Below are 12,640 nucleotides of genomic sequence, written 5' to 3' on the forward strand. Positions count from 1 at the left end.
TGTGATATCAGAGAGTGGGTTGTGACATCACTGGCTGGCTGTGTAACACCACAGAGCAGTATGTGACATCACAGAACAGACAGTGACATCACAGAGTGGCTTTCTGACATCACGGTGACATCACATCACTGTGACATCACAGTGCAGCTGCATGATATTCCAGGGTGGCATCCCAGATTTGACTCTGTGACATCACAGGGGTGCTATATGACATCCCAGAGTGCACTGTGACATCAGAGGTGGATGTGTGACATCACAGGGGCTGTGTGAGGTCACTGGGGAGGTCACTCTGCCCCAGCCCCCCTCACAGTTCCCCCCAGAGCAGTCCAACCCTGCTCGTGCACAGCGGGGTCCCCTGTCCCCCCGGGTCCCCCCGCCCCCGGCGCCGCAGCCTCCCCCAGAGGATGTTCCACGAGATCGACCCCAGAGCCTGACACGGGGACGGGGGGCCGGGGCCCTGGGGGTGGCACAGGGGCACAGGGACCCCCCGGCAGCGTCCCCGTGTCCCCCAGGGCAAGAGCCTGGGCCAGGGCTCCTTCACCCCTTACCAAAGAGGCCTTGAGAGCGCTGAGCCCAAGTCCCACCTGGGGGAAGGGCCCAGCAAGACCAAGGGGTATTGAAGGCTGACCACAAGGCAAGCACACATCTTGCCCCTACCTCCTCTTGGAATTTCCATCAGAGAACAGTGCTGGAATCCAGGAGTTGGTAGCTGTGTGTGTGCTCCTCTGTATCTTTTTTGTCTTTCTCGCTTTCTGTGCAGTCTTGCAATTCCCACTTCTTCAAAATTTTGAGTAACTTAAAACTGAGCTGGCTGAGAGTTTGTGAAGACAAATAGGCCAAGTTAATGCTTTGAGAAGTGTTTTTTTGTTGATTGAATGTCATATTAAACCTTTTGCCAACATTTCTCTGATTTTCTAATGTTCCCAGTAAAGGCTGTTTTCTTGTGAACTCTTGATGATCTCTTATTGGTATTTCTCCAGTGAGTCCAACTCAGAGGACACAAACAATTGTAATTCCTTTTAAATATCTCCTTGAGAGAATTGTTTGGGGGATGGGTTTCAGGGCTTGTCTGTGCTGCTTGGCCCAGCCCAGGCAGGGCTTTCCCAGCCACATTCCACACTCCATTGCCCAGCTGGAGCCGCTGGTGCCTCTGAGTTGTGCTGCCCCAGGGACGCTCTCCTTGTCTGCCCATTCCCCCACAGTCTCTGGGCAGGGACGGCCTCAGTGGGGGCTGCTGACACCCTCAGCAACTTGGAGGCTGCTGCTGAATTTCCCTGCTCCAGAGGCTTGTTCAGCCTTCAGCTCTTCAGTGCAGGAATTCAGTGTCCCAGGGCTCATGAACATTCAGAACACCTGAACAAGCCAAGCCTCTGGGAATCATTTGATTTCAGTTTCCAAATCATTTGTAGTTAAGTAGATCTCAGTAGTGTATTGAAACTGAATACATGATATTTAAAAAGACAACAAAAAAAGATTTTGAGGTCCTTTTTAGTTGTGGTTTTTTCATGTTAATACATTGATATGTGCAGTCTCCAATTGACACTGAATCCAAGTACCTCCTCATGCAGTTTGAATAGATATGAAAATCAAGACCCTTCATGGCTGACAATCAATCAGACTCTGTCCCTACCCCCACCCCACCATTTCCCCCATCCAAGCCCTGGCACTCAGAGCAGCCTTGTGCAAATCTGAGCTCCCTCCAACCCAGGCTGCACCTGCAGTTTTCAGCTCCTTGGCTCCCACTCCCACCTGCTTTCCTTGGAGGAGGAGCTGCCCGAGACACAGAGGGATGTTCATTTCTTGTCAGCCAACAAAGCCAAGGGAAGGCACAGCTCCATCCAATGCCAAAGTCATTCCTCTGCTGGATATTAAATCCACTTTGCACAGCAGACAGTCTCAGAGCAATGGAAAACACCTTCTGTGCCCAGCACAGATCCCAAGGTCCCCCCAAACCCTCCCTGCCCCGATTCTGCCCAGATTTGCTCTTTGCACACACGAGTCACAGGCTGAAGTCAGGAGCTCCCTCCATGCCCAGAGGGAGGAAAAGAGAGAAAGGGGATGAAGAGCTCTCCTGTGCAGAGCCAAGGTCCAAGTGCAGCCCCTGCAGTGGGAACCACAACTCATCAGGTTTGTGTCCTTTGGGCTCAGGGACTTGTGACACTCAGAGGCACAGAAAGGTTTCCTTCCAACAAACACGAGTTGAACATTTGAACAGTTTAATAACCATCACAGCTCTTCCCTCAGCTGCTCTCTGGGATGTCCCAGCAGCATCTGACATGCCCAGATCCCCAGGGAATTTCCAAAAAGGAAAAGTTCTAGACAAGGACATAAGAAAACACAATTTTGTGATAGATATAAACACAATTAAGATGTTGACTAATATGGTATTTATTTTAACATCAGAAAGACTGGGCAACTTTCGGGAGCTTAAAGCACGAAACCAGTCAGTTGAGAGGCACTTGAATGACAGAGAGCATCTGGAGGACGAAATCTGGGAGCAATGGAAAGGACATAGATCCAGCCGGTCTAGTGAAGAGATGGCCACTTAGACATGGCCATTTCAACAGGAGAGCTAAAAACACCTGATGAAAAAAGGAGATTAAATAATAGACTGAATATTGGTGACACAAGTAGATGGAATCACCAGCATTTCTTCTCCTGCCTTTAGTAGAACAATCCAGTAGATCCAGAAAATTCCTGTTCCTGATGGGAAAACTTTGCCATTTCTCAAAAGAACTCAGATTACCTAGATAATAATGATTTTCTTGTATATTATGAAACTAACATGCATTAACACCTGTGCCCCATCCAGGCTGACATCAGCTGTGTGCCCATTACAGGCAGTGCCACTTGTGCCCTGAGTGGCCCAGCTGGGATTGGATCTCTCTGAGAGCACCTGAGGGAGAGCAGAGCACCTTGCAAGCTGCAGGTCCCTGACAGCCCCACAGGGCTCCTGTCCCATCAACATCTGCTCTGCTCCAGTGTGAAAAAGGGTCCAGCATGGTGCCGGGATCATCAGAGAGCTGAGGTGTGTGCTGGAATTCAATGGCCTCCCCATCCCACAGCAGCCCTGCATTTCCCTGCTGCAGCCTTGGTCTCCAGCCCAGCCATGGAGGCTCTTTGGGCTCTGGAGTGTTGCTGCAGCCACCAAGGACAGCTGAGCTCTGCCAGTCAGGCCTGGCCAGCGCAGGCCATGCTCAGCAATTGCTTGTGTGTGCCTGGCCTTGCTGTCAGCCCCGGCAGCGGCTGCGTGGCCCCTTTGTGGCCCTGTGCTGGCCCAGCCATGGTGGCCCAGCCCCTGTGCAGGCCCAGCCCAGGCCAGGAGCATTGCGGCTGGGAACGGCCCCTGTGCCGTGGTGCCCACAGCAGCCTTGGGGCTCTGTGCCCCATGGCCTCCCTGCTGGGCAGCCTCTGCCAGCTCCTGCAGAGCCTGTGGCACCTGTGGGGCTGCACAGACAGCCCTGCCCCGGGCTCTGCCGGCCTCTGGGCCAGCAGAGAGGCAGCCAGAGCTGGCCTTGGCTGGGAACAGGCCCTGAGCCCCGCAGGAGGATGGAGCTGGGCTACAGCCAAACTCAACCCAGGCCAAAGCTGGGCTCAGCAGCCAGGGCTGCCAACGCAGCTGGTGCTGACAAATGTCCTGGGCCCCCTCCCTGCTCTGTCCCCTGCCACCAAGGGCACAGAGCAGCCTCCTCTCTGGGCCACTTGCCTGTTTGCAATGCCTTGCACAGGCGCTGGCCCTGCCCCACAAGGCCTGGCCTGAGTCCTGCCCCTGCACGCTCAGCCAGGCTGAGATGGACACTGATGGTTTCTGGGCCAGGCTCTCGGAGCCCAGCCCAGCTCCCTGCAAGCTTTGCCAGCTGCCCTGAGCTCTGGGCAGCACCAAGGGCCTCTCTGAGCCCAGCCCAGCCCAGCCGGCTCTGGCCCCACAGCTCTGCTCAGTCCAGGCTGATCTGGCCACTGGCCCCACGGCCTCAGCCCCTGCCAAGGGCACAGCAGCAGCTGCAGCTGCCACAGGACTCAGCCCCAGCCATGGGGGAAGGTGCTTGGCCAAGGCCAAAGGAGGCTCCCTGGCTGCCCTGCTCCCCTCGGCCTGAGGTGCTGAGAGCTCTGCAGCCCCTGCTGCCATCCCATCTGCCCAGGGCAGCACAAGAGCCCCGGCCTTGGGGCCCTCAAGAGCTGCTCCTGCTCCAGGCCCAGGGCCCATGCCAAAGCTGGGGCAGCCACAAAGCTGTGCCCATTTCTGTTCATTGCTGCTCTCATGGGGATGGATCCTCAGCCACTTGGAGGTTGCTGATGAATTTTATTACTCCAGAGGCCACTTTCTTCTTGAGCTCTTCAGTTGAGGAATTCAGTGACAAACGCTCAAAAACATTTGTTCGAAACCCCCAAACAAGAAAAGCCCATGGGAATAATTGAAGTTTTCAATTCTTCTCTAGTTACAAAGACATATTTCAGAACTGTATTCAAAGTGAATATACTATATTGAAAACAATGCAGAGAGAATTGTTTTCCCCGTTTAAGTTTTCTTTTCCTGTTTATTGATAGATATCAGCAATGTCCACTTGATAGTGACCGCCAGCACCTCCTAATGCAATTTCAACTGATTTGAAAATCAAGACCCTTCATGGCAGACAATCACACTTTGTCCCTACCCACACCCCACCACTTCCCTCATCCAACCCCTGGCACTCAGAGCAGCTGAGGAATGGAGTCACATCCAGGGGTGTCCCCAGGACTCAGGATTTGGGCTAGGACAGTGAAATCTCTTTATTGCTGATCTGGACGAGGCCATTGAGGGCACCCTCAGTCAGTTCCCAGGTGAGCCCAAGCTGGGTGGGAGTGTGGCTGTGCTGGAGGGCAGGAAGCTCTGCAGAAGGATCTGGACAGGCTGGAGCCATGGGCCCAGGACAATTGGATGAGGTTCACCAAGGCCAGGGGCCAGACCTTGGCCTGGGCTCACAACCACCCCAAATCCCTGGGCATGCCCTGCCCCTGATCCCCACAGCCTGTTCTGTTTCCTTCATCCCTGCATTGCCAGGGACTTTCTGGGACAAGGGAGCTCTGCTCTGGCTATGGAGGGACGTCCAAGTGCCACCACTGGAGTGGGAACCACAACTCATCAGGTTTGTGTCCTTTGGGGGTCAGGAACTGGTGAGACTCAGAGGCACAGAGAGCTTCTCCTCATGGCCAACACACCATGGTTGAACAGGACACAATTTAATAACAATCTCACTCTTCCCTGAGGTATGTGCAAAGTCCCAGCAGTGTCTGATGTGTCCTCCATCCACATTTCCATTCAAACATTAATTTCACACAAATGTGGTTCTGTGACAGATAAAAACACAATTAAGTTCTTGTATCAGGATGCTCATCCTGGAATGGGAGCAAAACAGCTCCAACAATTCCTGATTTGCAAAGCTGTCAGTGGTGGATGGAGAAGGGAGGTCAGGCTGCTTTTGGTGCTGAAGAAATGCTGAAACCAGCCTGACTCATTTCATTTCCTCCTGTCCTGGCCTATCTCCCCTCTTTCCCCTTCCACCCATTGGCTTTTGTCTCCCACCAGGCCCCCGGTGAAGAGCCTGGCTCTGTGTTCTCCATCCCCTCCTCGCTGGCACTGCCAGGCTGGGATGAGGAGCCCCTCAGCCTTCCCTGCTCTGGGCTGGACAAGCCCAGCTCCCTCAGCCTCTGCTCACAGCCCAGGGGCTCCAGCCCCACCTTGGAGGCCCTTCCCAGACCCTGCTCCAGCTGCCAGACATCTTTCCTGCCCTGGGCAACCCAACCCAGGCCACAGTGACCTGGATAATCCCCGTCCTTGACGTCCTGGTCACACAGCCCTGGCCCCTTGTGCCCATGTCAGGCTCTGGGGTGGATCCTGTGGAACATCCTTTGGTGGAGGCTGTGGCTCCAGGTGGGCCGGGGGGATCCTGGGGGACAGGGACCCTGCTGGGCATGGACAGCATTGGACTTGTTGGGAGAAACTGTGAGGGGGAGCTGGGGCGGAGTGACCAACCCAGTGACCTGACACAGCCCCTCTGGGATGTCACACAGCCCCTCTGGGATGTCACACAGCCCCTCTGGGATATCACAGCCCATTCTCTAATGTCACACAGCTGGTCTCTGATGTCACAGCCCACCCTGTGATGTCATAGACTGTTCTGTGATGTCAGACATCTGCCCTGTGGTGTCACAGCTGGCTCTGTGATGTCACGGAGGCAGTCTGTGATGTCATAGCTGATCAATGACCTCACATACCCCACTCTGTGATGTCATAGCCCCCTCTGTCACCTCATGCTACCAGATGATCAATTGCCTACACCAGCTGAGCTCACACCTGGAGCTTGTTCTCCAAAACCCCAGGCCTATGGAAACCACACAAGGCCCATTGTGTGAGAAGGGGAACTGGAAGTTCAGCAGCCTCAGGGTCCTGCCAGCTCAGCCAGGCCCACTGGAACACTGGGGTTTTCAAGTTTTCAATATTCTGGGTAAGAAAGAGAGGCAGTAACAAAACTTCTACACAGGAATTAGGAAGGGCAGACTTTGGCCTGTTCAGGTCTCTGATTTGGAGAATATAAAATCAGGTACTGATTTTTTTAAGGGAAACAGCCCTTAAAAACAAATGGGGTCCAGGAAGGATGAACACATTTCAAGAAAGTAATCTTAAGGGGGAAGGAGCTGCCTATCCCAGTGTGGCAAAAGATGAGCTGGTGAGGAAAAGGACTGGCCTGGCTGCCCATGGAGCTTTTGTGGGAACTCAGGGAAAAAGGGCCAGCAACTCAGGAAGTGTTTAAGGATGTTGTTAGGTTATGTAGAAAGAAAAGTTCAGAATTTAAAGCTCAATTAGAACTTAACCTGGAGGTTTCTGTAGAAAGAATATAACATATTTTATTAAAAATTTTATAGCAAAAAGAGGGAGGAGAACCTCTACTCCTTTTTATTGGATGAAGTTGAGAATAGAGTAACTGAAGATAAGTAAAAGACAAAGCTACTTAATATCTTGTTTGTCAATTTTCAATATTAGGGCAGGTTGTCCTCAGGACAAGTGTTCTCCTGGGCTGGTGGATGGGCACAGGGAGCAGAACAGCCCCCTGGAATCCAGGAGGAAGCAGCTGCTGACCTGCTGAGCCACTCAGATGCTCACAGGTGTATGGGATCAGATGGGATCCATCCCAGGGGGATGAGGGAGCTGTGGATGAGCTCCCCAAGCTGCTCTCCATCATTTACCATCAGTCCTGGCTCAGCAGGGAGGGCCCAGAGCACTGGAGGTGCCAGTGTGAGCCCATCCCCAGGAAGGGCTGGAAGGAGGAGCTGGGGAACTCCAGGCCTGTCAGCCTGACCTGGGTGCCCGGCAAGGTTATGGAACAGATCACCTTGAGTGCCACCACAGGGCACCCACAGGATGGCCCAGGGATCAGAGCCAGCCAGCGTGGATTTCAATATCTGCATTGATGGTCTGGGTGAGGAGATTGAGTCCAGCATCAGCAAATTTGCAGATGACACCAAGCTGGGTGTGAGTGTGGATCTGCTGGAGGGTAGGAGGGCTCTGCACAGGGCCCTGGACAGGCTGGATCCAGGGCCCAAATCCAACAAGGTGAGGTTTAACAAGTCCAAGTGCCAGGTCCTGCACTTTGGCCATGACAACCCCTGCAGCCCTACAGGCTGGGGACAGAGTGGCTGGAGAGCAGCCAGGCAGAAAGGGACCTGCAGGGACTGATGGACAGCAGGCTGGACATGAGGCAGCAGTGTGCCCAGGTGGCCAAGAAGGCCAATGGCTCCTGGCCTGGATCAGGAATTGTGTGAACAGCAGGAGCAGGGCAGGGATTCTTCCACTGTGCTCAGCACTGGTTGGGCAGCACCTCGAGTGCTCTTTGCAGTTCAGGGCCCCCCAATTCCGGAAGGACATGGCGGGGCTGGAGCGTGTCCAGAGAAGGGCAACAAGGCTGGGGAGGGGTCTGGAGGACAAATCCTGTGAGGAGTGGCTGAGGGAGCTGGGGTTGTTTATCCTGGAGAAGAGGAGGCTCAGGGGAGACAAGGCAGTGTCAGGGCACAGGCTGGACTTGATGATATCCAAGGTCTTTTCCAGCCTTGCTGATTCTGGGATTCTCTGAAACCACCCTTGGAGCAGGTGCAGGATGAGCCCTGGGCCTCTTCTTCAGCAGCTCCAGCAGCCCAGGTCCCTCAGCTTCTCCTGGCAGCCCCAAAGCCCATCCTGTCAGTCCTTGTTGCCTTCTTGTGAAGGCCGCGATGACCTGGTTTCAGGGGTCCAGCACTTCGATCTCCTTTTGTGGGATCCCTTGTGGCCAATAACGGACGCTGACACCAATGTGGTGGACGGTTAAAGGCCTTTATTGAGGGGTCTTAAGGGTATTTATGGACTAAGGGGTCTCTCTACGTCAGACAGGGGTTTGGCTATACTTTCTAGGGTTAGTATGGAGTGGAAAGTTACTGGCATGCATAGGTTAGGGGGGCTACACATCTGGCTACATTCCAAGGGTGATCCTTATCTATGGGGAGAGGGGTAGAAGGATTCCTGTAACTTTCCGTTACAACCCGAAATCTTCCGAGCGCCTGTCCCTGGCCTACCACACTTCCCCCCCCTCTTTCACAAATGAACGAGGTAGTCTTATACATAGGCACTAAAATGAGGTAGGAAGTTGAGATCTGATTAGGGGAAAAGGGTCTTGGGAAACCTGAGTAAGTTTCTGCCAGGCAAGTCTCTCGTGACTGGCAACGTTCCCTGTCGAATTCACAGGAATTGTGGCTGCCCCAGGAACAGGATGTTAGCCCGTTCTATGCAGGCCTGAACGAATGAGACTAGCTTGTTCAGCAGACATGGCCCGAAGGTAATAGCTAAAAGCAGTATTGCCAATGGACCTATTAGGGTAGAAATCAGGGTGGTTAGCCATGGTGATTGGTTGAACCAGGATTCGAACCAGTTCTGTTGGGCTTCCCTGTCTTTCTGTCTCTGAGCCAGTCTGTTTCGGAGTTCTGCCATGGAGTCTCTAACGACTCCTGTGTGGTCAGCATAGAAACAGCATTCCTCTTTCAAGGCGGCACACAGGCCCCCTTGCTGCATGAACAGGAGATCCAGTCCTCGGCTGTTCTGCAGGACCACTTCTGAGAGTGAAGAGACTGACTTTTCTAGAAAGGAAATGGATTTCTCGATCCTCTGCAGGTCCTCATCGATGGTCATCTGCAGCTGGGACAGTCCTTGGTGTTGAGTTGCTAGGGCTGAGACACCTGTTGCCGTTCCAGCCGCCCCTAGGCCGAGCAGCATTGCGATAGTTATACCTGTTAATATTTCTCTCTTGTGGAGCCGGTTGTTATTTTCGGAAAGGTGGTACACCTCTTCGTCTGAGTGGTACAGGATCCTAGGGATGATCAGAACTTGAACACAAAAGTCGTTAGAGTTATCGAATTTGGCAAGAGACACACAGGGACTTACTCCAGATCTCTGGCAGACCCACATCCCAGATGTGGATGGGACTACCCACTTATTATTTTTTCTGTCGGGCTCAACTACTTCGGTGCAGACGTCGCCTTTCCGCTTAGCTAGGGTTGCATTGCCGAAGCATCTGCCCTGACCTGTGACTTGACTCAGGGTAATTCCTTTGCGGGGTGTGTCCCATCTGCACTGGCGAGGGGCGTCGGCTGTGGAATAGCTGAAAGGGGTATCTAAAGCGACTCCTTCGTAAAAGGGGGGTTTAACATCGTAACAAAGCCAGCAGGACTCAGTTAGGTTCGGGTTAGATTCATTCAGGGATAGAAAGGTAGCTTCTAACATGCGAAGGATTGGGTTCGAGCCTGAGCTGGCTGATTGGCCTATCTGGAAGGCTTCCTCATCGCCAGTCGGGACGTCGGTGACCCTTGTGGGTAAGGGTTTGGGGTAGGTCATATTTTTCCCTTTCTGTGTGCTTTTGATCACTTTGTTGGGCCCAACTGCTCTGGGTGCTGACGGTGGGAATCTGGTAATTCGCACATTCACCCACTTTTCTGACCCTTGAAGGACTACTGTCCATGCTTTGCCCACGGCCCAGCTAGGGTGATTCGGCTGTAAAATTGTCATGTTATAGTGAGTGCATTTCCGGAATTTGGGAACTTTATGTTGGTTTCGATAGAAACTTCCCTGGAGGAAGACGGGTGTTTTGCAACCTGTGGGCGCCCAGGTGAACTGTAGGAATCTGTCGGGCTCTTGTGGGTCCCACCCAGGTCCTGACGGCCTGGCGTCTGTAACTATTGTTTCGCAGCCCCAGTGTCCACAGTATCCCCACCCTGGGCGATTGCAATAACTTTTTCCTGGGTTTGAGGCTGGGCACCAGTAAGATAGGTACATGTGTGTGGCGTGTGAAGAATAGGGGTCTACCTTTGGTTGTTCCGGAAACAGGTCGGTGATGTGAAGCATGAAGGACGGGGCGTTCGGCGTGGTGATGACTCTGAGCACCTTGTCACCAGCAACATGTTGCATGACCCACCTGAAGGGCTGATGAGGGTAGTAGTCTGGGCTGGCTTGTCCTCCAGCGACAAGCCCCAATAGCATAATCATGCAGAAACACCGCGTTTGCTTGGGTCTCGCCCGTGTGGGTCTCTCAGGTGCTGTCCGGTGGCTCGGTGGACTGTCACTTTCCTCTGGGAGGGGAACGTACGCATCCCGGGGACGGCCGATAAGCATGTCCTGTAAATAGAAACTCACAGTTCTCATCAGTCTTGTCCCGCCCACTGTGAAGGTCAGGCTTGATTGACCTAAGTGGACACCACCTAATTTCGCCGTCCTTTTTGACAGCTGCGTACCCTCGTCCCGTGAGCATCAACCTCCAGCCCTGTTCCCATTCACCTAGCTCATTTTCTAATTGCAACCTGTGGGCCTTCCTCTAGCGCTCTGGTGGCCCAATGTTTCTGGACGGGGCTGTTTGTTTCATCCCCTCTGGGAAACTGATTCAGTGCTAGCAAAGCGGTTGCTAGTATGCGTGCCTGATCTCCCGGGGGAATAGAATTGGCAAAACCCTCTGCTTTTGCCAACACCTCCAGCCTGGTTTTCAGGGTCTGATTCGCCCGCTCTGCTATGGCCTGCCCAGTACTGTTATACGGGATACCCTGTACTAGTGTGATGCCCCATTTCGAGGCGAATTCTTGTACTGGTTTGGAGGTGAAATTGGAACCGTTGTCAGTTTTTATCTGCTTGGGGATGCCGAGCCACGCCATGGCTGTCAGCCAGTGCTGAATTGTGGCTTTAGAGTTAGTTTTGGGGTGCTGTGTGGCCACGATCATTCCGCTGAAAGTGTCCACCGTCACGGCAAGCCACGCTCGGGGCTTCAGCAGTTGACACAAGGTGAAGTCCGACTGCCAGATTTGTGAGGGCTTGAGACCTCTCGGGTTGATCCCACTGGTCCACAGGGGTGACTTCTGGCAGTGAGGACAGGTAGCCACCACATGCCTTGCGTCTGCTGTTGAAATCCCACACCTCTTCGCCAGGGCCTTGGCCCCAGTGTGGAGTGATTCATGCAGCTGGCGAGCTTCCTGCAACGTCCATACACCTTTTGCTGCGGCGTCTGCCTTGTCGTTGCCTGTCTGGAAGTAACCTTTGATTGGGTCGTGGCTGTTGGCGTGAATGATGGATACGGTGCCCTGTCGTGAAGAGAGCGCTTCTTCCAGCATTAGGGCTGCTGTAGATGTTGACACACCTGGTCCTGCCATGGCTAGGCAAAGCCTTGCCACGAATATAGAGTCTGTTACTATATTGAGGTGTTCATCTTTGAAAAGTCCGCACGCTAAGACCACTGCTGCTGCTTCCAGTTGCTGCACTGACAGTGTGGGGTCACATGCTTTGATGCAATGCCATTGCTCTCCTGCCTGCCACACTGCCGTTGCCGTAGAAGTCGTGGAGGAAGCGTCTGTGAAGACCGTTGGTCCTGGCTGCGGTCGGTCCTTGACCTTTGGCGGTATGTCTATGTCGACGATGGTCAGCAGCCGAGTCCAGGGCGGTTTTGCAGAGTAGGAGATTTCTCCTCCGAAGCCGGTGAGAGCAAGGGCTAGGTGCTCTGAAATTGCGGGTGACTCCGCAGACGGTTGCTTGCGAAAGGGAAGGTGTATTCTTGTCGGCTCAGTTCCTAGGTGTCTCAGGGCGAGTTTCCTGCCTTTCCTGATGAGGTTAGCGACGCATTCGACTCCTGGGGAGAATGCACGGGCAGGTCTCCCGAGGACCACCCATTGAATCGGCCGGGCCTTTTCAGAAGGTCCCTGTGCCAGTGCCCCCACTCCGCCCTTTGGCGTGAAGTGTATGTATAAGTCCAGGGGCATGGCCGGGTTCCACCGGGCTAGCGTGCCAGTGGACATTTGCTGATCGATGAAATCGAGGGAGCTCGCCGCCTGTGGTGTCAGCTCCTTGGGTTCCCAGGGGTGTTGTCCCTTCAGGAGGTCATATAAGGGATCCATGACCTCGGGGGGGATCAGGACGACATTGCGGACCCACTGCAGCGATCCCACCAGGCATTGCACATCGTGAAGTGTCCTGATGTCCCGGTTGATCCTTACCTTGGGAGGAGTCACGTGGGAGCTTGTGATTCCCACTCCCAGGAAGGTCACGCAGGGTCCTCTCTTGACCTTTGCGCTTGCGATCTCGAAGCCGTTGGCCCGGAGGGTTTCTGTG

Source organism: Agelaius tricolor, unplaced genomic scaffold (assembly GCF_023055355.1).
Source record: "Agelaius tricolor isolate 1412-34295 unplaced genomic scaffold, bAgeTri1.0.p SCAF_43, whole genome shotgun sequence".
In the NCBI taxonomy this organism is placed as follows: domain Eukaryota; kingdom Metazoa; phylum Chordata; class Aves; order Passeriformes; family Icteridae; genus Agelaius; species Agelaius tricolor.